We start from the raw sequence: 25,110 nt of genomic DNA, 5'->3' as shown, positions 1-25,110 counted from the left end.
GATTGGAAATGAGCATCCATCAAGAGCAATGCAAATATTTATTAATTTTTTAAGTATCCACTAGGGAAACCACAGTCAAAATGGCTGCCAGCTCTTCAGCCTATGACCACTGACCACCCCAAAGGACGCCAACCCCACCCCACTCCAAGGGCAGCCCACTCGGCAGCTTGTAGTTTATCCAACTGCATTGAGCATGGAGCGTAGCTGCATAGCTAAGCGCATTTCAATGGAAGTGCCTTGCACGTTGACTGACAGACTGACCGCAGTACTTGGGCTCCACTCGACTGTCTGTCGGCATTCAAGTGCCGGGCTTTGATACACACACTCTGCCACATACCAGTACCAGTACCAGTGCATGTCTATATCTATATACATGTATCTGCCGCTAAACAGATAAGCATTTCGAGTGCTCACACAGACAGATTCAGACAGCGGCAGGGCAGGGCAGGGCAAGGCGAACGAGTGCTGAGAGAGAGCTGGCCACTGCTGGCCGCACAATGTGGAAGGCTCCAGCTAATTAGTTAAATTGAAATCAAATTATTTGTTGTCGCACTTGACTGACCACAGGCATGGACGGGAGCCTTAATTAACGCGCGCTTCCACATACTCGGATTCGCAGATTCCCAGATTCACAGAGTGGCTGATCCGATGGGTCGGATCTGGTGGTTGGTGCAGAGACAGAGGTATCTAAGAGGCATATACAACCGCATAAGGACTTGGGAGGAAAGCGATTACCATCATTATCCTTGCTGCGGTAGGTTTAAAGCAGTCTCTCTCTGTAAACCAATCCGAGGTGGTTTGAGCTCAAGCTTGAAATTTGTGGGCTTCTTTTTTAAGTAAATATAACAGTTTGTACTTTTAGAAATGCTTCTTTTAATACATTTCAATCCAAAACCACTGGCAGCAAATGTAAACTTTTTGTCAAAATATTTGGTACATATGGGGGTGTTCCTATAAGATTTTACAATCGTTTATATATGTTAAAAATATATTAATATTAATTATTTGAAATATATTCTTAACAGATGGTTCCTGGAAGCGTATGAAGTTCATGAAGAACATGTCCAACCGTCTCTGCAATGGTTCAATGGTATGATATTTTGTTTTTTGTAGTATTTTTCCTGTAAAGTCACAGTTAACCTAACAGTCTCCATAACCAATATTGTCTTAAGCTTTAATTTCAAAAAAAAAGCTGTAATATTTTTGTTAGGTATTATGGTAAAATGAATGTACGGTCACACCTAACTTGAAAGAGTCCGTGACAAGAGGTGACCAAAAAGAAGAGACTGAAAAAAAACGTGTGTGTCAATACACTGCCAAATTGACGACGAGGATGTAGTTAATACACTGCAATTATTAATTCTACTTTCCAAAAATATATATGATCCCAAGTAAATGACACCATATTCACAGGAGGCTCTGGACGTATACTTAGTCTGTACCTTACACTCGATTAGAAGATGCATTTCAGTTCATTTCGATGTGACACAAATATATAACTATTTTCTAAATATTACCTAAGTCAGAACTCCATAATATATGTATATATTTATCGGAATTTTAATTGTATTTATAATCGTTTGTTGAACTTGGATTATTATGGAATAATAACATGATGGCTTATCAAGCTGAAAACCCTCAGAAAGAGGACTCGTCCTAAAGCGACGTTCCCTATCTTTCCGATACTCTTTCTCTGAGTATTTTCCGACCTTAATCTTAAAGTTCACTTCAGTTCACGCACACACTTTTCTGTCACACTCTTTCCCCCTTCCGCAACCGTGTCCCTCGCGGTGCGCGCGTTTTCCCCTCATTCTCCAGATAATCGCCACGAAAATTCGCCGGTTTCTCTATTATTTTTTAATAAATTTCAACGCTTGCATATTTTCGCGCTCTTCTATTTACGTTCTTCGCTTATTTATTTTTGCCTTTGCTTTTTATTTCTTGTTTGTGTTATTTTTTCGGCTCCGTCCGCTCCTCTGGGCCGGACACTGGCAACTGTCGTCGTTGCCGTCGTCGTCGTCCCCATCATCCGCATCGTTGTCGTGCCATAAAACGCTTGTTGCATCCAACCCCCAGTCGCCATTCCGTCGCCCACTCCGTCGCACTCTGGCAGCCCTCAAGCCAGAAACAAGCGTGTTAGGAAGGCAGACAGCCATCGGTTTGCCAGCGGCATGCTACTGAAGCTGAAGCTCCTGCCTCTGCTGCTGCTCCTTGCCACTTGCCACGCGCTTATCCTAGCGCCATCAAACGATGTCGACGACAACAACATCGACGCCAATGTCGTTAGAGTGAGGGTATAGCCACCGAGGAGAGTTGTTTCGGCTATAGGAGGGGTCAGATGACTGTAGGATCATCAGATCTTCCACAATTGGTAAGCAATCCCCGAAATCTACAAAATTTATAGATTTTAAAAGTGCAGATCCCTTAGATCTGTTTCTGGTCTCCCACTGAAAGGGTATGCAGCTGTTCAATATGGCAGTGGCACCCCCTTTCCCCTCTTTGCTGCTGCATTATGAGCAGTTATCGTCGCTGCCGCTGCCTCCCGGCTACCTCCTGGCTGCTGCTGATGTGGCTCCTGCAGCTTTAAAAGTCTCGGCACACAACCCACCCCCCCCCCAACTGGGGAGGGAGGCGTGGAGGAGCAGCCAGCTGTGCCATCCTCCGCATAGCTGTTGCTGTCACCTTGTAATTTTATTTATCTATTGATTATTGAGTATCTCTTTTCTATTTATTTTCCTTTGTTTGCCCACGCAGCAGCGTTGACAGAGAGCTACCCCTAAAGGCAACCCCCGGCCACCAGCCTTTGGCATTTTTATTAAACCAGATTCCTATCCTTTCTCTCGGGTGTGTGGGGGAGAGAGGGAGAGCGTGTGTGTGTGTGTGTGCCCCTGGCTGTTTTTTAATTAACTTTAGTGACAATATTTTGCCCAGCTGCCTACCCTTGATCCGCAACCCCCCAGCCAGCCATCCCCCAACAGGCACTGGCCAGGCCGGAGATAATCAAACTTTGTCCGTTGTATGCAAATGTAGGCAACAGATTCGTGCTCTTGGTCCCGTTCGTAGGACACACTCTGTGACCCCAATTGCAGTGACTGTTTCTGTTTCGCTCTCCCCTCTCTCTTTCTCTCTGTCTCTCTGACAGATGACAGCGCGCCGTTGACATTTCGTAAAGATGTCACTTGTCGTCCATGGGTGCATTGTACCATGCCACACGGCTGGGGCTGTTGCTGAGACTGTTGCTAGGACTGGTGCTGGGGTTCGTACCTCCATATGTCCGAGTCACATACTGGGTATACCCACTCCCAATCCCACTTCCATTCACTTGTTGAGCGAGTTTCCTTATCTTATCTGTCCCTCTGTCCCGCTCTTTCGTTTAATACGTTTATTGTGGTTTACTTTTCCATGCGTCGTCGTATGGAATATGGCATATGATGTACGTACGAGTATGTGTGTGTATCTGGGGCTCATACGCGTATCCAAGTGCAAAGAGAAACTATCCAAAGTTGTGCTGGGGATGGGGAGATTGGGATAAACAGGTTTCTATATCTTTTGATGATATTAGGGGGCATGACTAAGCCAAAGAAAAAGCCTCAGATAACACTTGGGTATAACAGTTTTAGCGGAGTTTTTATAGCAGTTTAAAGACTGTTTAAACTTCGAATTGACAGTGTGGTATATGCAGTTTGTATAACAGTTTCAAAGGGATATATTTTAAAGATTTATGTTACGTATTTACTCACACTAATCCCTCGACTAATAAAAGTATCCAAAGTATCTTTTCACGTTTCACACAACAGATGTCACAATATCCATATCTTGAGCTGATATCAAGTACATTTATCTACATATATGTATGTATGTATAGAGCAGGTATATCAATCATTCAAATCACTGGGAATGCACTCGCGTTTACTCGCGTTAATGGACGACAAAGACGACGACAACGAAAAAGGAGACGAACCGCACGTAGACGCCTATGGAGGGCAACTAACAGGAACCCGAAAATTCGTATTCTGATTTCATAATTCTCCCAGCGGAACCCCAATATCCAACCACTCACCAGCGTTGGCTCTCTCTCTCTCTCTCTCCCTCGCACTCTCTCCCGATGACTGTGGCTCTTATCTGCTGGTGCTTCTGCTGATAAGGGTCACCGCTTATCGCATAATTGCTCGCTGATTGCCGTCAGGTAACATTCCCTGTCGCTCTTTTTCCCTTGGGTTTTTCTCTGCTCAAATATTTGCTCTTGCCGGAGAGCTCTTCTCCCGCTACTGTTGTTGCTGCCCCTGCTTCAAGTCGAAATGTGACTCTGTTCGGGCTGTACAGGTGGTGGAGCTCTTTAATGGAACATCTTATCGAGGCAGTGCAGGGGGGACATTGGGGAGTAGAAATGCAGCCATGGTCGATCTAACAAACATTCGCGCACTGGAGCGCTCCATGGAGCGGCGGCTAAACAATTTGTATGGCCATCTCGTCTTATCAAAACACATGACGAAACTGAACCGATCCAAACCCCAGCGAAGCACTGTAAAATGGAGCCACTAGAACAGTTCAAATAACCATTGTCCGTTGCAATTACTTTCCAACTCTCGGGTCTCGGGTCTCGACTTCGCGCTCGATATATCCGCACTATAATGCTCATAAATATAAACTAAACCCGTGCGAGTGGCCGCTCCGAATATATATATCCTGTCCCCCGTGTCCGTGTAAGAGTGCCAGCCATTACACAAATACCAATGCCTGTCTGTCTGTCTGGGGCAGCGCGAGGTCCGTTCGGTTCGTCAGGGGGGAAAATGGAGACCAATGAGCATGCCACGTAGCCGCCAAAGTATCGATGAGTTTCAAGTGGGTGACCTGGTGGGCGGAGAGGGGTGGGGCGGAGTCGTGTGACCGGACAGCCGTTCCAGCCGTTCAACCTCTCAGCCATGGCCATAACACATACACACACACATCCAAGGGAGTCCTATATACCTACAGTACTATACAGTGTGCTATATAGAACCGATTCGATACCTCCATGTGCGGGAGTGAAAGAAAGAAAGGCCTTTGCCTTTGGCTTTGCCCCGGGCTTTCGGTTTGTTTGTCATTGTGCCATCAAATTATAATAAGCGACTATTTAGTGGTAAATGTGTGTCACTTTCCATATGTATAGGCGTATGCCCAGGCCTCACTCACGCACTCCATTGCTCGGTTCTAAGGAGATAATTATATGGCGTACACTGTCCAGGGGGGGGGACATGCATTAGCCGGAATGGAATCGAACGGAAAAATCGAATATTCAATTACCAATTCATTGCGGGAATTATAATTTGTCTATTTTTGAACGCCAGGAAATGTTAGGGGGTGGGATTTACTTCCTAATTCCACCCAAGTTTACAGCATTTAAGGAGAGGGGATACGTACTAAATTTGTCCTAGAAATGAGCTCATTTAAAGAATGATTATCCACAGCTACAGCCACAAATTATTAGATTAGTAGAGCCCTCCATCCAGTAGCTTTCTGGATTTTATAACCCACCAACAGCCGGATGTATTTAGTGCCATATGTCGTATCGTATTCAACAGTTTGTTGTGTGCCTTAATCAGAGTTCCTATCTACCAGAATGGGGCTCCCTCTCCACTCAGAGTATCTCTGTATTGTTGGTTTGATTAGCATTCGCAGACAGTTTGATAACACTGTATTATCATCCATTAGGGATCCCAGCACTGCGGTCGTTCCATAAACCAGCCACAGAGCCCACTCCCCTTCACCTCCCCTCCCCCACCACTTGAAGCACGGCGTAAGCCAGGGGATTCTGATACCAATCTGCTTATCGGTAGCGTCTCTGTAGCTAACTGTTTACCGATTTATCTAATCTGTAAATCTTATCTGGGCGTAATTACTCCGCACTTCCTTCCACTGGCGACACACACGCATTCGGGCAGTCGGGCATTCGGGCAGCCCTTGGGCAGGTACAGTCGAGCCGGCAAGTAAATAGCCGCCATAAAAAGTTCATCCATTGAAATCAAGGATACAGGATACATGTGTTTGTGTCTGTGTGTGCACATAGATAGTTCCGTCTGCCGGGCGCATTCATGGGCAGAAAGGCGAGTGTCTGGGCCAACTTGTAACCCTTTTTGTTACTTCGATTCGTTTTTTCCTTCCGCCCATTCTCTCCACGAGTGGCTGTGGCTGTGTCTGGCCCCCCAGCCCTCTGAATGCGGATCAATATTGAATTGGATTTGAGCAATTGTTATAGCCACGATTTGGCTCTGGTCCTGGACCTGGGCCTGGGCCTGGGCTTGGGCCTGGACCTGTGCCTGTTTCTGGGGTATGGGTCAGACGTTTGTCTGTTTTTTCCCTGGGGTAAATTTGTTAGTTAAGCGGAAAATGTTATTTAATAATTTATACGGCACGAGGCACTGTGCTTGGCGTTTCGAGAGGTCGGCAGGGAGGTGCTTGCTAAAGTATAAATATTAAATGGAAAATTTCGATCAAAACTTGAAACTCAAACACAGCCCTTCAGTTGCAATAATGTTATTAGAGACTTGACTGGAAAATCGAAGATGTAGAAGCCGCACGAATGCGGTTGCAAATGCAACAAAAGCCAAAACACAGTTTAGTGGTTGAATAACGACAACAGCAGGAGCCAAGAGACAGGAGATAGGAGACAGGAAGTGGCCAGAAGGAGGTGGAGGGGAAGGGGCTAGGGAAAAGGACACTCACCGACAGACAACTACTAATAAAGCCAGGTAAACAAAACCGAACCACCGACCGACCGAGCGACAGACCGACCGACCGTCTGAGGGTGAAAGTCGAAGAGTCGGACAAAAGGAAGCACAAATAATATAAATTAAATGTGTAGAGCGCCCCACCTCCTCACCACTGTGCCGCTGTGGCCCACTGGCCATGCCACTGCCACTGCCACCCACTCAAAAGAACGGCAAGCTGAGTAATTATTTCCGGCAGACCTGGCCCGGAGAGAGAGAAGAGAGAGAGTCCTTGCGGTCTGACTGCAACACATGGCCGGACACTTAAACCGAAGTGTGGCAAACGACTGGCAAGGCAGGCAAGGAGCTGGAAAATCTATCTGGGCAATAATTTCGGTTGACATGCCTGCGGTAATTATTGACCGTAATGACAAAACCGTAGTATCCGAATACAGAATACGAATACGAATACGGAAAATGGAAGCCCCAGGCCCCAAGCCCCAAGCCAAACCCAAACCTCAATCCGCCCCCTACCCCCCACAAAGGCCTGACAAATTGCTTTAGTTTTTGGGGTCATCTGTGTATGTTTTGCGCTCTAATTGGATACATTTTATTGACCCGTTCTGGACAGCAGCTGATCCAGGTTGGCATAAATCGTATGCCTTCCACGCGTTGCCCCGAAAAACAAATAAAAATTGTCAACGCAAGCGGAGACCATAAACCAGTGAAGCCCCCCACCGGCCCCCCCAACTCATAAACTCATTCCGGAGCATATTTCTACGAGTAGTTTCGTTTTGATTTGATTTTGAATTTAATGGTGTTTGCTCTCGGGTCCAGCCAAGATTTATGCTCTTCTGGCTTATATATAGAGATATTAATGGAACGGAGCTGTCGATGATGTCGCTGCGATGCGGCACAACGCCCCAGAAGAAGAAGAAAAAACTTTGTCCAAAAACTAATTAATAATATTTCCATCGAGTATTTTCGGATATCTCTGTTTCGGACTCTCTGCTCGATTCTCGTATCTATAAATTTCCCAATATTCCTTTTTATCTGGTGTTTCTTCTGCTGCTGCTGCTGCTGTTTTTTTTTTGCTAATTTTGTTTCAATGTCGACTATTTTGGGGCCGTGCCGGCATTTGCACATGTTCGACATTCGGTGGATCATAAATATCGAATGTGCGGCCCCTTCTGAAACACAATCACAGTCGCCAGTGCTGGAAATCCGAAGATAATCTGCTTAGTGAAGGGACTTACAATTGGGGCCAGTTAGTGGCGGCGCATCCCCAGCATTTGACGAGTAGAATGATGTCTTTTGTGTGACAAATTGCCCGAGTGCCGCCGCGGCTCGGTCTGAGGTTAATGATCGTAGTAATCGTCACAGGGGGGGAGGGGGAACTCCGGGGAAGACACACGACTGATGGGGACGGACGAGAGTGGATCGCGTGAGTTGAGCGACAAATAAATTCACTTGATGGGTGAAGTGCGAGGTCAAATCTTTCAGTTGACACAAAGCAGACGCACTCGCACTCGCAGATACACAGATACACTGCACAAATTATCGCCGCACTTTTATGACACCTTTCATATTTATTTACTTTTTTATTTTTTAAGCAAATTTCCACCTTCTCTGAAAGTGTGATTTTCGTTTGATATTCCGCGCTTATTTTTGATTATTTTTTTGGGCTAGAATTTCCGCATTTCTGAGTAGCCACTGCATGTGACATGATTTCCAAAAAAACTGCACTGGGCCACCATAATTTTTACATATACATATATTGCACTATATACACTACGAGTATTTCTGGGGTACTTTTTCTTATGAAAATGCGAGTGGGCGACGACGACGACGACGACGACGACGACAACGACAATGCGAGCGAGAGAGAGAGAGAGAGAGAGGGAGAGTGGGCTTTTCTCATGTGGGGCCGACTACGTCCACGTTCACGTCCAAGATGGAACTGCCGGCACCGATCCGCGATCCGCGCTGATCGACCTGACAGTCCATGTCCATGGAGTCGCCCAGCGGCCGCTGCGTTGCTGCTGCGCTGCCGCTGTCGTCTTTATTTATTCCGGAATATAAATTATATAAATAATATTTGGAAATATAAAAATTATGCATGTTCTGTTTATTTCAAATTTAATTGAATTTTGTTTGCCAGGCAGGCCACGGAGGAGGCGTGCGGTCGTCCGACTTTCGCCTGAGATCTGGACATGTTGAACATAATTTAAATCAAAACCGAAATTAATATGATGTTCTCTCTGCTCTACTCATCTCTGCTCAACTCACTGCACTTGCTGCTCTGTTTAATTTCCCCAATTTTCGTGGAAAACTGTCAGCCCCTATCCATCCCAGAGAGCAAAAAATATCAAGTGGGTGTCTTCAGAGAGGAAGATAGAGATCTAGAGAGAGACATCTCTCTGATCGATTTTCCTGCTTTTTATGTCCGAGCAAAAGCAAACAAAATCATAGCAGAACATCTGTTTGTCTTTTATTTACGTGTTTTTATAATTTCTGTTGATGGTTCTACAATTTTCGGTGTGGTGTGTGCTTCACTTTCCGACATCTTGTCAGGGGGATTAGCTCGACCGTTAGTTTGACAGGCTCTCCATAAGCAGCGATCTGCGGAGAGCAGTGGGATGGCAGTGGGATGGCAATGGGTGGGTGGCATTCTAATTTGGGCTCGCTCTTCGTTCAATTTGAATATTGCCCGGCGACTATTAATGACTCTGGATATGACCCATTTGAGCGGCACTCTATAAATTAGACAGAGCTGGATGCACATGCGGGTCTCCGAATCGGTGTGCAACCAAGGCGCGAATATTGTGTTTCGAGAGCAGATAATTTGTGCATTTTGTAAATTACACGAATATTTTGGGTTTATATTTTAACATTTCAAGAGGTTGTTTGTGTAATTTTAATGAAACTTTGAGGAAAATTTGAGGAGGGCTATATTTTTGAGAGAGTATTGCAATAGATTTCAGTGTACAGTGGTAGTTAGGTGGTATATAGATATAATATGAACCCTTATATGGTTCCATTATCCAATCTTTTTAAGTACAAATTGATTCGAAATCTTTAGTTAATTTTTTGTATTTTCTTTACCGTTTTTCGCACATTTTTCGTAGTCGAAATTTCATAATTTTAATTTATATTTTTTTTTTTTCATATTTTCCTTCTATTTCATATTAAAAGAATATGTTAAAATATGTAATTTAGAAAGTGTTTTACAGGTTCAAAATATAAATTAATATTCAGCAATACTCAATCTTACATGTTCCTCGAAAATATACCATGTATTTATATTTTGGGTGTATTTTTCCACCCACTCAAGAAATTTCCCACACAGTCCCATGAAACATATAGGATTTTTCCCCTCTTGACGCATCGATCATTCATTCACGGGCCCGGACCCGGACCCGGCCAACATTGTCAAGTTCAGTCTTTCTTCCCGTTCAAAACAAAAGATCCCATCGCTCTTTGTGTGCTCGTTCTCCCTGTGGATACCTAAAATGGCTGAAATTAAATCAAATTGGTAATTATTCAGGGCGTTCTGTGCCTGCCTGGCGCACTCAATGTCAATGGCTGCGGGTTCCATAAACCGTTTTAATGGCGAATTCACGGGAGATGGAATCAGCCACGATGGACTCCAAGAGGCAACCACTAAATGAATATAAAGAGTGCACACAAAAGAAGGGAAAAACAGCTCTTGGCCATCTCTTAGTTGCACGAGTTTTCCCTCCAAGTGTCTTCCCTCCGTTGCCTGCCTGCCTGCCCCTTGGGCGAATAATTATCAGTGGGTAAGCTGCAAAAACAAACCAAACAACATGTGTTTTTGAGGGGACTAAGACCAGGAAAATACCCTGTAGTGAATGGTAGAAGAATTCCTTACAGAACATAAAGATATTTCTAGAATAGAATATAGTATTTATTTGTAATGATAATGGTACTGCAACCCTGGGACAAACCTTGACACATTGTATCCCCCCCCTCACTGAATGTACAGGGTATTTAAATACGAAAACTGAAAGCATAATTTTGCACGTGTTTCGAATAAGTGGAAACTTTCTGTCGGAAAACTTTGCTGGCCGCCCAGCCCCAGTCCCAACCCCAATCCGGAACCCCTTCAGTGGGCTAAGGCCTGGGCAATTGGCGCTTAAAAATGCGCGACCGCATTCATTAGTGCAAATGGCTTAAATACTTGGCCAGTCGAAATTGCTGAATGGCAGCTTAAGAGCCAGTCCCCGTCCCCGTCCCATCCCAGGACCGCGATCCGGTCCCATGCCACGGACCTAAGTCCCGACTCCAACTCCCCGATGCGGCGGCATTTGTTTGTTTGTTTGACTTTGGGCTTTCTGGGTCCTTCGTCCTGGCAGCAGCAGAAGGATTAAGTTTTCTCGCCGGGCAAAAGTTTCGGCAAAGGAAGAGGAATGCCCCGTGCTGGCCTGAAGTATAGATTTGTGTTATCGTTTGGCCTGCATACTTTTCAGCCTCACTGTTGGCTAGTTGCTAGTGCATTTGCCATTGCATACTTTCGGGCTGCTTCGCGGTTGAAAGTACTTTCCGGGGTACGGGCCCGCTACTATTGGAATTTTCGAATATTCTTATAAATTATTGCATCAAAGTTTGCCATTACTTATGGCTGGCTGGCTTCGACAGAAACTTTACTTTTTACACTTCTCCCTCTCTCTGTCTCCCTCTCTGAAGTTTCTCTCATTCTCACTTGACACTTTAGTGTAATTAGTTCTTCTGCGGTTTCGGCTTTGCCTAAGGAGAGTTTTTCGGATATGGAGTGGGACTGCGACTGGGATTGGCATGTTTCTGCGGCTTTTTCATGCCCTTTGATGTGGCACAAATTTCAATTAATGCAATTGCATAATACTTTCGATATCGCTCTTGCTCTCTCTCCCTCTCTCTCTTTCTCTTCCTCTGACTGAAATCTCCATTGAGACGCCGCGGGGGTAGGCTTTAATTAAATCTCTTACTTATTTACTTATCTACTTGTTCATGCCTGATTAGGCAGCTTATGGCTTGAAGGGCCACAGAGAGAAAATTTCATTGGTACTTTTCCAGAATTTTGTAAGCTTTATTTAACAAAACTACTTGAAGCAAAAATATATAAAAATTCCAAAAACAATTTAATGACAAAAGCCATTAGTCGCAATGAAAATTCCATGCCAAATTCTTGGCCAATATTGGGGCAAGATGACAAATAATAATTTTCCACTGACTAACTTTCTTGTTAATACCCTTTCAAGTGGTACAAGTTCGACTTTGGTCTGATTTTAGCAGTGCATTGAGGGAAACATTTCTGACTCTATAAATAATATTTGTCGGGTGTCTATGCGATTTCGGATCTGCTTCCATTGCGACACGTCAAACAGCGAATTACTCAGCATCGCAAAAGCCGAGCTTCAAGGCTTTTCTGCGACGCAATTCCACTGGTCGCTCTTTCTCTTTCTAGCCAACAGCAGAGGAATCCACTCAACGCGCGCTCTCTTCGTCTGGTCGCTTTTGATAATCTCTGAGCGAGTCGTCTGCCTCTCCACGCACGCTCCCACTAGCACCTACACAGCAATGGGACAGGCGGTGAACAGGAATGAGCATGCACAGCAATGGGACTGGCAGGGGACGAGTAAAAGTGGTAGATCGGAGAATAGTACTGTGATTAGTCTCCTAGTGAATTCTTGAGCAGAAAACAGACCAAAATGTGTACACTGAGAATATTATTATGACATAGTCGAACATCCAAATAGCTAATCTCAAGGGTAATTTGTTATACGGGAAAGTCGTAATATATAATTAATTTTGCAGAATATTGCAGTATATAGAACACATTGAATTTCATTTGGAATCACTCAAAATCCAACCAAATAGTAGAAATATGTTGATATATTATAGCTAGCTTTTATTGTGGCTCCAATGTCTACGAATGACCTGCAAGAGTATCTAAGAACTTGGAATCCTAAACTTACGTTTTTTTTTGGGCAAAAATTCCACTTGACACTTTTCAATTAGTGCGGAAAGTTTATTTTAATTGTGACAGTAACACATTGCAGGCAGTGCCTCCCAAAAACCCACTGCCCACCCCCTGCAGCACTACCCACCAAAACAGGAGCAAGTTTTGTCGGGACAATACAGGAGCTGGCAAACTAAGGCCCGAAGTCAAGGAGTATCCTGGGAGCCGCAAAATGTCAAAAGAAAACTTTTTGGCCAAGATTAATTACAATTGAAAACAAATGAATGCAAAAACGATAAGCAGCCGAAAGGATTGCCACAGCCACTGAGCCACTCAGCCACTCAGCCACTGAGGGAAAACCCGAAAGCGAGAGCTAAATGGAAATGGAAAACCCAGAGCTGAACTTTGCCAATCAAGATGGGAAGCCCTTCAGGGGGGGGAAAGGGCACTAATCAGAGACAGAGGGAAAGAGAGGGGGCGTTGAAACAAATGTTCGCACCTCCAGAAGCAACAGTAGGTGGAGCAGGGGGGGAGGGAGATACGCTACACAACAGTTGGCTTGTCCAGTTTTTGGGGAACTTGAACTTTTGACCGAAGGGAATGCCAGAAAGTTTGCTTCTGTCTGGGGCTGGGACTGGGGCCAGGGATACTTTATGGCCCGGTGACGTGACTTGTTAAGTTTTAGCCAGGAGTTGCTCTATTTTGGCTTAGTTTTTCCCCGCTCCCTCCCCCTCTCCGATGGGTCTCTGCTGTTGGTGGTGTGCCAGCGGTCAATGGGCCAACATTAACACCACTTAACCCGCACTGCAGTATGCTCGGACTCTCCTTTTTTGGCCTATGGAAAACTTTACGTGCATAAATCATGAAATTAATTAATTTTGACACACATTCCTCCTCGACTTTCCCCTCCCTCACCCATCGGCTGCGTTTTCAAAGTAGCGCCATAAACAACTTTGCCATCAAAGTGTTTTCTTCTTTTTCATTTTCATTTTCTTTTTCTGGTTTTGCTTCTCGCTTTTCCGAAAAATTAAAAGTAAAATTGAGAAGCGAAACATCAACAGCAGCAACAACAGAATGGAAAACGGAGAAAAACTTGCCTTGCACCACGCAAAGTTTTCCCCTGTGGCAGGGACAGGGGGCAGGGGCAGGGCTAGGGGCAGGGAAAGGCAGAAAAAAGAATCAAGTTTGAAATATGTGCAAAATTCATTCAGTATCTGAAATATTCCCAACTTCCCGGCTATAAGTTTCGTATGTTTCGTTCTTTATATTCTCCCTTTTTTTCTCTGCTGCCAAAAATAAAACTTGGGCCGTGAGTTTAATTTTATTCATGCTACTAAGTGAGTGTTGAGTGAGTGGGGGGTAGTGGGGGTGTGGGGAGGAAGGAACTGCCAGGAAAAGGTACTACTCCCAGCAGGGGACCGAGTGACGAGCGGAGGCTCGGGCAAAGTTTTTCGCCCCAAAATGTTACACTATTTAATTGCATAATTTGAGAAAGAACTGAGATTACATTACACCTGGCTCCGCGAGGTAGTGCCCCATGGGGCTGGCAGCCTTAATATGTATATGGTAAGGTTTTTCCGAAATATATGAATCCATCTGGTATCCCAAGATTCGATTTTGGTGGAGTTGCCTATGCCAGAAAGACTGGCAAAGAACCCTTTAATGAATCCCTCCTTTGGTTTCCTCAGACACTACCCAGAATAATCTTTAGCGAAGAAAGCCTTAGCCCAAAGACTTACCCTTCAGTCACCTCCCCTCTCAGTCCTTGGCCCCTTCCCAGGCAATTAAGCAAGTGCAGGGAATGCCTTTTAGTGCTGGAGAACCGGTAATGCCAGCTGGGAAAGGCAGAGGTGGATGCAGGGGATGCAAATAAAATGCAAAAGCATAAAGCCCAGCAAAACTCAGGCCCATGCCCATGCCCATGCCCCAAACGGAGCTTCGAATGCAAGTTGCAATGTAAAGAAAAGCGGCAACTGTGACAATGTAAACAGCAGCGGAAAGAACTGAAGCTGGAGCTGGAGCTGGAAATGGAGATGGAGATGGAAACAATGGTGGATGGTGGGATGGTGGGATGATAGGATGGTTGGAGGCCAATCCGTTCCTATGGGTACGAGGGTAAAAAGTGCATACAAAATTGCCAAGTATAGGGGAACAAAAGGAACAAAAACGAACCAGAAAAGGCTACCCTTTGGCGCCGAAGCGTGATATACCCTTGAAGAAGGATTGTAACTATGAGAGGAACCTATTTCCTGGTCAGCTTTGACAGATTTTGGATGGTTTCTGTAGCATTGTTATAGATCATACTTTGGAATGAGTAGTCTTTTCTTCTTCTATAAATCAAAGTACCCTCTCCGCTGTAAGGATATAAAGAGAATGAGAACCAAATGGCGATGGCTATGGGGCCGTCAGCTGCAACACAAAACTGCAGCTAACCGAAAATGGTAATGGCCTTTCAATGGTGCGATGGGGGTGGTGGTGGGGTGGGGGTGGGGGCGATGCTGGCGGGTTGACTGTTTCAAGTTAATGCGAAAATCTTGTTGCACGACGCTTGCAGCAAACGATTCGGCCCCCAGGACCGTGGCAAGGGGTTGGGGTTGGGCTTGGCCCAAAAGTCTATTGTTTCACAATCATAATTCTCCTGTAAGCTATGCGGGGAGGAGGTGGAGAGAGCGGAAGGGAGAGAAGAGATGGTTGGAACTCAGTGCAGGAAATGAACATCATTAATTTTGCCATTTCGCATTTGCATTGAAATGGCATTTCAATATTCCCTCCTCCCCATTCGAGTTTTCAAGATTGCCAAAACCATTTTCCACCAAGCACAAAGCAACTTTCATTCCAACTCTAGCTCTAGCTCTGTCTCTTTCTGCTTGTCTGTCTCTCTCTCTCTCACTCGCTCGCTCTGCCGCTGTGTGCAGCTCGAAAAAACTTTCAACTGCTGTGCGCGATTGCCGCGACGTGACTTAATTTCCACCGCCGAGAGGCATACAACTAAATGTTTGTTCTATTCGAATGGATAGAGGGGCCAAAGGGTGGGGTTAGTGAGGATTTCGTACACTGTTCGAAAGAGTTGAGTTGCTTTGGCTGTTCGATTATTAATTAGCTGAACTGATGACCTCTTTGCATATACTTAAAGCTTTCGTTTCATTACCTAAACAAAATCTAGGGCAATAAATACCATTACAAATAAATACATACATAGTTAGATGAGCAACGCCTATACAACTTTTTGGTACAGGGTGGCTTTTGAAAGTGGCTTCGGCTCTCTTCAATTTGTCTTTGGTCTGACAGCCAATCAGCCATTGAACTTCTCAAATGTATATTATATAATAATTTACTACCTGTTTAGTTAGTTTCTACTTAACTCAACCTCTGACGTAACTTCCCTATCTATACCCTTATATTATACATAAACCAATCATATCCAATACAATCTCTACTGACTCCCATATCTTTTGTTTCATTAACTCTTTTGTAAATACAATCTGCAATCTTTTGCTGGCTGTGTATGTTTTACTTTGAGCATTTATCAATATATGGACATTTCCTGATAACTCTGTCGATGGGAATTGCCGCACGTAGTGCTCGACACTCAAGTGTCCAAGTGTTGAAAAAGCCGTGCATAAAAACTAACACGTACGCACAGAGCCCCGACTCGAGCCGATTCCAGCTAAACTGGGGCTGAAGGATGGGGTTGGGGGTGTCCGATTGGAGCTGGATTTGGGTGTGGCCTGGCTGGCCAGTTACGGGTAAGACTTAAGCCAGTCCGTGGAGAGTGGGCAGTGGAGACTGGGGCAGTGGGCAATGAGCGTCGGTGGGCTCGAGCGCAAAAATCAAAGCTAAGCACTTTCAATTGGATTTATGCGTTTGCTACGAGTATATGCCCAAAGATGAGAATCGGACTCGCGTGCCCAGCTGGCAAATGTCTCAATTTCTCTGCCCCCACTCCAAGCCCACCCCCCATTGGGGTGTTTTTCTTATTAATCAGCACAAAAAGTTTGCCTCACAGAATTGCAACTCTGCCGATAAGCAAATAGCCCAAAAAACTGTTTACACCACGCATACATGGCCAATTATCCTGCTACGTCCTTGTGCATGTGTGTGTGCGCTTGCGGATTGTCTGCCTGTATGAGTGCCTAAGCGTGTGTGTGTGCCTGCGTGTGTGTGTTTGGTTATTAAGTTTTATGATCCGTTTGTGTTTTGCGTTGAAACGATTTATTTAGCTAAGCGGAATTAATTGGAATTTTACGTGTTGATTTCCCTTACACTCAAGTGGTTCCGTTCCGATACGGCAGAAGAGCGGGGAAATGTCTGATAGTAGGCAAAAGTGGGCAAGAGCTAGTGCTTTTTGGAAAGTTTAAAGTAAATTTGCATTTCTGATGTATTCGAATATATTTTTAATGATTTTCTGAAGATACTTTGAGGCTTAATTGAGGATTGTTTTTGAAATTATTTTAAGGAATATCTAAAACTTTTTTTTAGTATTTTTCAGACCATAGCTGAAGGTCTTAGTAACCAGTGCTATTCGTAAATAAGCTAGGCTAACAGTTTCAACTTTAACCTCGCTGTAAATAAATAAATAAAATTTTTCAGACTAACATAAATTTAAAAAAAAAAAACCAAATTCATTCAAACATCACCAAAATGATTTTTTTTTACTAATTCTTACTTCATATATTCACATATATCTCTCACTCTCTCACTTCTGGCAGCCGTGGCCTCAGGATACTTTCCATATATTATAGACGGAACTATGGATGTTCGATGGATGTTTCCATCGGAACCTCTTGATGACAGCTGAGAAGTATCTGTTTCGTATAAGCTGATGATCTAAGTAAACTTTAAGCCTTGAATGTCTGAGTTCATGTGGCTGCCTAATCGATTATAAATTAGAGTGAAAGGCAAATGGGTTTTGGGGAAAGCGTAAATATTTTCATGCCAGCTAAACTGCGTTATACAAGTGTTGATTTTCTCTAATTTTCGGAATAAAGTTTCCACAAATTTTCTTTACTGTTTCTGACAGCTCAAACTAATATTAATCGCTGCACATAAAAATATATTTTGAAAACATAAAGATGTCTTTTACCATAGTGATAACAATCCAACCAGGACTGTCAGAGCCGCAGGTAATAATCAGTAAAATAAAGTACTTATTTTATTACAAATCTCTGGCTAAGAGTTATCAACGATGTATTCTTTCTTTAAGAAATTAATCGCCAAATGCAGTCCATTAACATAAGTGCTTCCATCGATTATTATCGGCCTGCAGCATCGGAATAGTCATTGTCATCTCCAGTGCAACCTGCTGTTAACAAATTATGACAGTCTGTGTCCGTTCACTTCAAAGGCCTGGGCCTGGGCTGGGGTCTGGGCCTGGCTCTGGGTCTGGTAGTGGCAACCGCAGTTAATGCCCGACAAAAGCGACCCAAAAGCAAATCGCTTAGCAAACAATAGGAGGAGCCTTTATATCCCTTAGAGCGGCCTCAGCCCAATCCTTGCCGCAGTCCTCGCCACACACACATCATATGGGGATCCGGCAGCTGGGCAGCACGAAACGCTTTGTGCGATTATTTGCTGAAATGGAGCGGGTTTTCTTATTTACAATATATGTGCCTTGGGGCATGGGCTGGAGTTTCTTTCTGGTTCTCTGTTCGGTTTGTTGATGCCGCCCCAAGGTGGAGAACGATGGGGCAGGCGAAGGGAAGGGCGATGTGATGTGGCATTAACAAACATTCCTGTGGCCGGCAAAGAATTGTGGCATATTTCATGTTTGCTTCAGGAGTTTTTCGCTCGGGACGGATCAGACGGATTGAGACCCACTCAAGTGTTAAAATTTCAAGGCAAGAGTTTTGCATGACAAGGCAAGGGTCTGGTCTGGTCTGAGATACAGGGGGAGTGGTTGTAGTGGCTGGCACATACCTTTATTGAAAACATAATACGCCCTCTCCCATACACAGTTTCCATTTCATTGGCTTTGATTCCCCCCCTTCCATCCCACACCATCAACGGGAATGGATTTCCATTCCATTCAATTCGCTTTCGATGCGATTCTATTCCGGTTTCAGGTGTTTTGTGAGGGGGGGCGGGGGCCCCTAGGCGCGTGACAAAACTCAACTTATGCCGGCTTTGAAATTCACTTTCATTGCCCTGCTAATCCGTCGGATATGTGCGTGGTCGGTGCTCGGCCAGTGGTGGGAGAGTTGGCACTCCTGGTCTAAGCCGGCTCTTTGGTGCTTTTTTTCCCCTACCTTGGCGCCTGTCACAAAAGCTCGCCGCTAAGAGCCATCGCATAATGGTCAGGCCATAGGCCGTCGAGCGGGGCAGCCATGTCAATGGCCCTGTGACAGCCATGAGAGCACTGGCCAGGGGGGCGACCCACAGGTCAATCATATGAGTTCAGGGAAATCAATAGAGTAACAGCCTCCTCCCTCTCTTTGGGTTATTGCAGATATAATTCCGGGAATCATTAAGCAGATTCTGTTGATGTTTTGGCAAACCATGGAAACCCAAGAGAGGTCTGTAGTTCTCGGAAGGTTTCATCGGAAATGAACCGGAGCTCATCAGAGTTCCCAGTAAGCTTCAATCTCTATGAAATTTGTGAATTATGTGCTTCTTAGATACATTTTCCCAGTCCCCAATTCCCGAAAGTACCCTTCTAACAGCATTAGACGAAAATTCATTTAGTCCTTCCGTGAAAGCTGCAGCCCTGCCGTTGGGTAGGCAACCCTTAACCCTTCGCAGTCCCCTGGCCGATCCCTTGGCCATCTTTTTACACCTAATACCGTAAGTAAACAATCTGCGCACTTCAGTTTCCCAGCAAAAGAAATAACTGGACACACAATTTACAAGCCGAAAATCTCCGACAGCTTACAAAGAAATTGTTTGCGAGCCAGCGACCAAAATTGAAGGCATAAAACTTAATCGAAAACTTTTTTAGGGACACTCGTTGGGGATTGGGGATTGGCGGTTGGGGGTTTGTCATTCCAGGTGTCGTCTCGAGGTGTCCGTCCGGCTTCTGTCCCTGCAATGAAATTAATGCACAAAGTTTGTTGTGTTCGCTGCGGCCAAAAGGAGGAAGAACCTTTTCGAATTTCTAATGAGCAACAACTTTTTCTTTTTCCCGCTTTTCCCGCTTTTTCTTTGGCTGTTCGTTAGGTGAGAAGCTGAAAAAATTTGATTTGAATTGAGGGCCGGCAAAGGTAAAAGTTTTTAAATAAAAATTAAAAATTGTCAACGCGTTAAATTAGGGTCCGCAGTGGTCCCCCAATCTCGCCTAAAAATGGGGAGGGAGAGAGAGAGAGGGTTAAAGTTGAAATTGAAATTAAATTGGGGTTGAATGGCGGCGGCATCGGCGTGCCTGCAGTTGACAGAAGGGGACACCGGACGCCGGACTCCGGCCTTCGAAGTCCGCCAATATATTGGAGGATTTTCCATTGATATCGCTGCCGTGCAAGCAGCCAGCCCTCAAAGGGAAACTTTCAATGCCGCACCCTGGGGATGGGTGAGGGTTTAAAGTCATGTTTCCCCCCCAACCACCACCCCCCACACGACTCATAATCTCTACGGTAATCTTTTAATCCAGTCGAGTGAATTTTGTACTCGATTGTGAAACAAAGTTGCCAAAAGGCAGCCCCAGCCCAGGTCCAGGCCCAGGCCCAGGCCTGAGTTAACTTTCGACAGCAGCTAAACATGTGAGAGGAGAGCTCCCCGGCCATCCCCCATACCCCATCCTCCATTCTGGACTTGCCATTACATTAAGCCCGAAACTTTGATGTCATCTCTGTGCTTAGGCTCCCCACAAACAAAGTTGCGCTCTAAAAAATAACTTTTTTCATAGTAATGGACTTTAGTTCCACTCTCCCAGAGAGTCCACTCTGCACTACCCACTCTCTCTGTATTTTTTCGCATCCACTTCGAATGTTTTTCAGTGTAAGCCCAAAGGACTTCTGGCCCTGTTGTGGGCAGGTGGAAATGTGAAATGTGTGGCTCCAGAGCTGGCAAAAGTTATTTCCGCTACAAATGAACACGAGATGCATTTTTTCAGCGTCTCCCATCGATATGGGGACCCGTGCCGTTCCTTGGTCCCAGCTCCTGTGTCCTGTGTCCTGTTTCGGCCTGGCACTTAGCTGACTGGCAGACAGTGTGTCTGCCTGACTGAATTGTGCCCCTCTGCCCCTCCCTTCATGCCCCACCCCGTGGCAGGCATAAGCCGCTTAGCTTTTGAGCAACTTTGAGCATGTAAATGGCTGACGAATTCAGCTATCCAGGTATTTTTCCACATTTTCCAGGGAAATTTATTAAATATGATGTGACAGACAGCCCGCATTTGGTTGAATTATTTTTTGAGAATTTATTCAATACCGAACAGAGAGGGAGAGAGAGAGAGATAATAGTGCTAACCAGGGTCTTATCCTCGCCCATATTAATCATACGCCCTGCACTCCATTTGCCGAGAAAAACCAACAGAAACTTAAATCCCAGATCTCTCAATTCTTGGCAAGCTCTCCATAAAGAGGTGGCTCCAAGGGGCAGAGGGAGAGGGGGCTAGGAGGGTGCCCCAGTGCATAAACCAAGCTCTAATGCGCCAGCTAAGGATACAAATTACGAAACAATGACGTCAACGTGCCTGTCAACAACTTGGCCAGACAATAGTTTTGCCCCAGGCAGAGGCGAACAGACAGACGGATAGACACACAGTCGTACGGGAAGAGAGAGACTGCAGAGACGGGGGGGGGGGGAGGACGAAACGAAGGTTGGGCGACAGGTGCAACGGACATTTCTGTCGCATACATACAAATTACGTGCGAGATTATGCCGAGTCCGGTTTGGACTTAGGACTAAGAACTACGGCCGGAGGTCGGGAGTCGGGAGTCGGAGGTCGAAGGAAGCTCGGAAGCAGCACTAGGAAACTGTTGAGTTTTCATTGGTGGCTGCAGCACGTACAGAAAATCAACAGAAAACTAAAATGCCACCGATGGCAGCGTGACTCACGATCCGACAAAGGAGAACATCTTCGAACATATTTCACAGGAGTTTTCGAATATTTTCTTTGTTTTTCAAGGCTTAAACAAGGGCGCCTTTCTTAAGTATTAGTTTAGTATATTACCTTCATTTATAGCCGTAAAGCGCTTCACCTATATACCATTTCCCACATTCTATTCCGATAAACGACCACCATTATCACCATTCCGACTATTCCTATCATTATAGAACCTTTCATTAAAATTCGTGGGTATTGCCTACACATTTACTCCATATTTAGTATATTTTCCTTTCTCCCTTTTCTTAAACAAATATTTCTTAAGCTGGAAATGAATACCTTAGAACTTCCGGCAACCATCTCTAGCAAAATTCACAAAATACGAATTTATCCCCTAGTACCTCCACACTCGTTCTCTTGCCGATTCAAGTTCACATGGAACAATGCCAGGACGAAGCTTTCACTCCGCTCCAAAGGGGCTCCGAGGAGGTACCGAGGTGATAGGTGATAGCTCTGAGAGAATGGGATGGGCTTTGAATGCCTCGAGTAGAATTAAATGAGCTCAACATGCATTTAAATGCAGCCTGATTTGATTACCAGCCCTGGAATCCCTGGGGCTCCTGGGTTCCCTGGGTTCTCCATTTCGAAAGTGAGAGGTTGGTTAGGAGTCCCCGCTGGCACTTCTTCCTTTGCCATTTGTTCTCCTGCCATATCTTGTTGGTCTTCTTGTCACTCTGTCATCAACAATTGTGCATTGTGGCACGCCAGACCGACAGCGGTGCCAAACGCACGGAAAACAACAGCAGCCAAAGGTGCGAAAATTAATATTTGCCCTGAAAAACAACAGCCACAAGAACAACAACGATAGCTGTCGTGGAGAGAGAGGAAAGCGGTGAAAAGTAAGGGGGTGGGAAGAGGAGCACTGTACAACAATTGGGAGCAACGAATGCATTGTCTGCCTGAGCGCGTGCCTCGTAATTAATTTCCTTGGAAGGGCACCAGAGCAGACCGAGGGCTGGCGAGAGGAGATTGGGAGTGGGAGAGTATTGGAGACTGAACTGAACTAGTTCCCGTTCTCCATGAGCTGAAGTTTGGAACAGGAAAGAGCCTTTAGAACTGTAAGTTTTAAGAGTCCTCGCTCTTGGCTACATCACTTCAAATATTCAGACAATTTTGGTATAAAATATATCCCTTTTTTTTGGTATTCTAGGTGCCCGATCTTCCATAAACGATTATATTTAATAACAGGCCTACAATCTCTTTATATTTTCAGAAATAAACCAAAGAACGGAGCACCAATGCCCGCGAACTCGAAACCAGCCCGAAGTCTAGTTCCATCGAGTCCTTGGAATGAACTCTTCTGCCTTCTGGCTCGCAGACATCCCGTCCGTTGCTTCATCACGCACTCTGCCATTTTGCTGGTTTTAGATCAAATGCATCTCGCGGCTCAGTTCGGGGTTTCGCTTCGGAGCAGCATTGGGCCAGGAGTGGGCGGGATAAGAGTGGAGTGGCAGTGGCAGTGGCTGTGGGCCTGACAGTGGAGTTGCTTAGCAGCGGCTGAAGGAGGTGTGGCATTGTTGGTGGTGCTGGTTCTGCCCTGCGGTGGCTCATTGTTCGACTGCAGCGCGAGGTATACGCATGTTAGTGGCAGCCGAGCAGTCGGGATTTGATTTTCGAGGAGTCATGGTGCCATGGAGCCATGGAGCCATGGAGCCATGGAGGAGCCTTTAAAGTGAGAGCTGGCTGAGGCTGAAGCCTGAATGCCTCGCTCGGCTGAAGGCTTAAGTGCACGAGGAAAACGGCAGGCCGAAGGAGAAGGAGAGGGAAGAGGAAGAGGTTAAGTCTTAAGACTTGGCTTACTCCTGCTTTTGACTGACTATTTGGATGGCTTATGCTTTTGGCCACATGATACTCACTAAAGTGCAGTTTCGAGAACTTGCCATTAATTAATTTAATGAACTTTTGCCCCATCCGGCCGTCAGTCAGTCCGTCAGCCAGTCCCGTCAATCAGTCCGTCAGTCAAGTGCATAAAAGCCTTTGGACAGCTGCATATCCAAATGGGTTGGACAGCTTTTGTTCTCGCCGAGAGTCTGTGTGCGGGGCGGGGCGGTGGGCTAAAAGTTGTTGCAAATAGAGATTGATACGAGTAGAGCAGTGTAGGGTAGGGTAGGGTAGGGGAGGGGGATTTCCGAGTGGAGGCCCAAATATATCTAATGAATATTCCCACATTTCGGTGGAAGAACAGATGGCTCTTCCATTTGGCTCATTGTGGCACCACAATGGCAATCCATTAACGACATTCCATCTGAAATGATTCCCCATTATGCTTATGATATAATGACGCCGCCCCCAGACCAAGGAAATCTCTCCGCATTTCACCTTGATGTCGACGTCGATGTGGCACTGTCGATGTGGCACAGAGCCGCATGTTCATAACGTTGTCGCACAATTAAATTCCATCCGCAAAAGCTTTCAACTGCACTTTGGACCACAAATTATGGCCAGCCCCGCACGGCTTCGCTCCCCCGAGCATTGAGGTTCTTCTATGGCAGAACAAATGGCCAAAAGCGGCTGCCAAATGTCGGCCTACAAACACACACACTCACACAGACAGTCGTCTATGTATAGGCAGGCGGACACACAAAAGGCCGAGACATTCGGGCCAAATTTAACTGCTGTGCAGTCGCGCATGACGATCCGCTGGCAATCTCTTACCGACTTTCCCTGCCCCTGGCCCAGGCCCAGGACCAGGTCCCCCCCAGTCAATTATGGTCTATGGACATTAAATGTCATTACGCAGCAACAATCAAAAAGAGACACAGGATCCGCAGCAGGGGCAGGGGCAGGGGCAGGAGCTGGGGATGGAGATGGCGATGGCAATGGCGAACTGAAGCCGAACAGGAAGTAGACAACGAGCCAAGCAAAGCATGAAATTAAAATGCGCCTAAGATGTATTCCTGTCTGTCATGGGCCGCCCTGCGAGTCCTGCCAAAGGAGTGGCTGCTTCTGGTTGTGCTTCTGCCTGTCGTTCTGCTTATAATTTCATTTTTCACACCCAACTCTCATTGACAAAAGTGTGAAGCGCAGGACACGGGGAGACGGACGTTCTTGGCTTCCTGCCTTTGCCATACACTTGCCAACAAAAACTGCTGCAGGAGCGAAAGGAGGCATAGCCGATGGTGAGTACAGATGACTATATAGATATCCCAAGTTTTCGTTTCTTATAAGCAGGACTACCAATTATTATATGAAGCCTTTTTCTATGCTTTTTGAATGATATTTTAACACGACCTCAAAGCTTGCACAATTGGAAAATATTTACAAAAAATATGGAGGAATTTTTCGGAATACTGAAAGAAGAAATATTTATATAAATACCTGAAATAACATCCTCTATTGGGCAAAGGGTATTTCAAATTCCCTTTCATTTCTCTTCTGTAAATTATATTCTATCTCTTGTATTCTTTTTTGGGAGCCATGCCAAAGCG

At 45.3% G+C, this 25,110-nt stretch overlaps 1 protein-coding gene and 1 long non-coding RNA gene across 7 annotated transcripts in view; one reads left to right on the top strand and one right to left on the bottom strand.

Annotated features, from left to right (window-relative positions):
• The window catches only part of LOC108162976 (CUGBP Elav-like family member 1), a 58,617-nt gene extending 49,984 nt beyond the window's left edge, over positions 1-8,633 (bottom strand). For 2 of the 5 annotated variants that reach the window (XM_017297975.2, XM_017297977.2), the window contains exon 1: positions 3,741-3,999. The gene's annotated coding sequence lies outside the window, so the exon portion shown is untranslated. Of the gene's footprint in view, positions 1-3,740; positions 4,017-7,942 lie in introns of those variants that run through there. The other 3 variants (XM_017297976.2, XM_017297981.2, XM_017297979.2) reach the window with 3 other exon arrangements.
• The window catches only part of LOC108162978, a 72,884-nt gene that overhangs the window by 30,360 nt on the left and 17,414 nt on the right, over positions 1-25,110 (top strand). For both annotated transcript variants that reach the window (XR_004472773.1, XR_001775618.2), the window contains exons 3-4: positions 1,026-1,090; positions 22,896-24,801. This is a non-coding gene — a long non-coding RNA (uncharacterized LOC108162978). The remainder of the gene's footprint in view (positions 1-1,025; positions 1,091-22,895; positions 24,802-25,110) is intronic.

The sequence above is a fragment of the Drosophila miranda genome, chromosome 4 (genome assembly GCF_003369915.1).
Source record: "Drosophila miranda strain MSH22 chromosome 4, D.miranda_PacBio2.1, whole genome shotgun sequence".
Taxonomy (NCBI): domain Eukaryota; kingdom Metazoa; phylum Arthropoda; class Insecta; order Diptera; family Drosophilidae; genus Drosophila; species Drosophila miranda.
The sequence above is the reverse complement of the archived record's forward strand: the minus strand, read 5'-3'. Positions and strand labels throughout refer to the sequence as shown.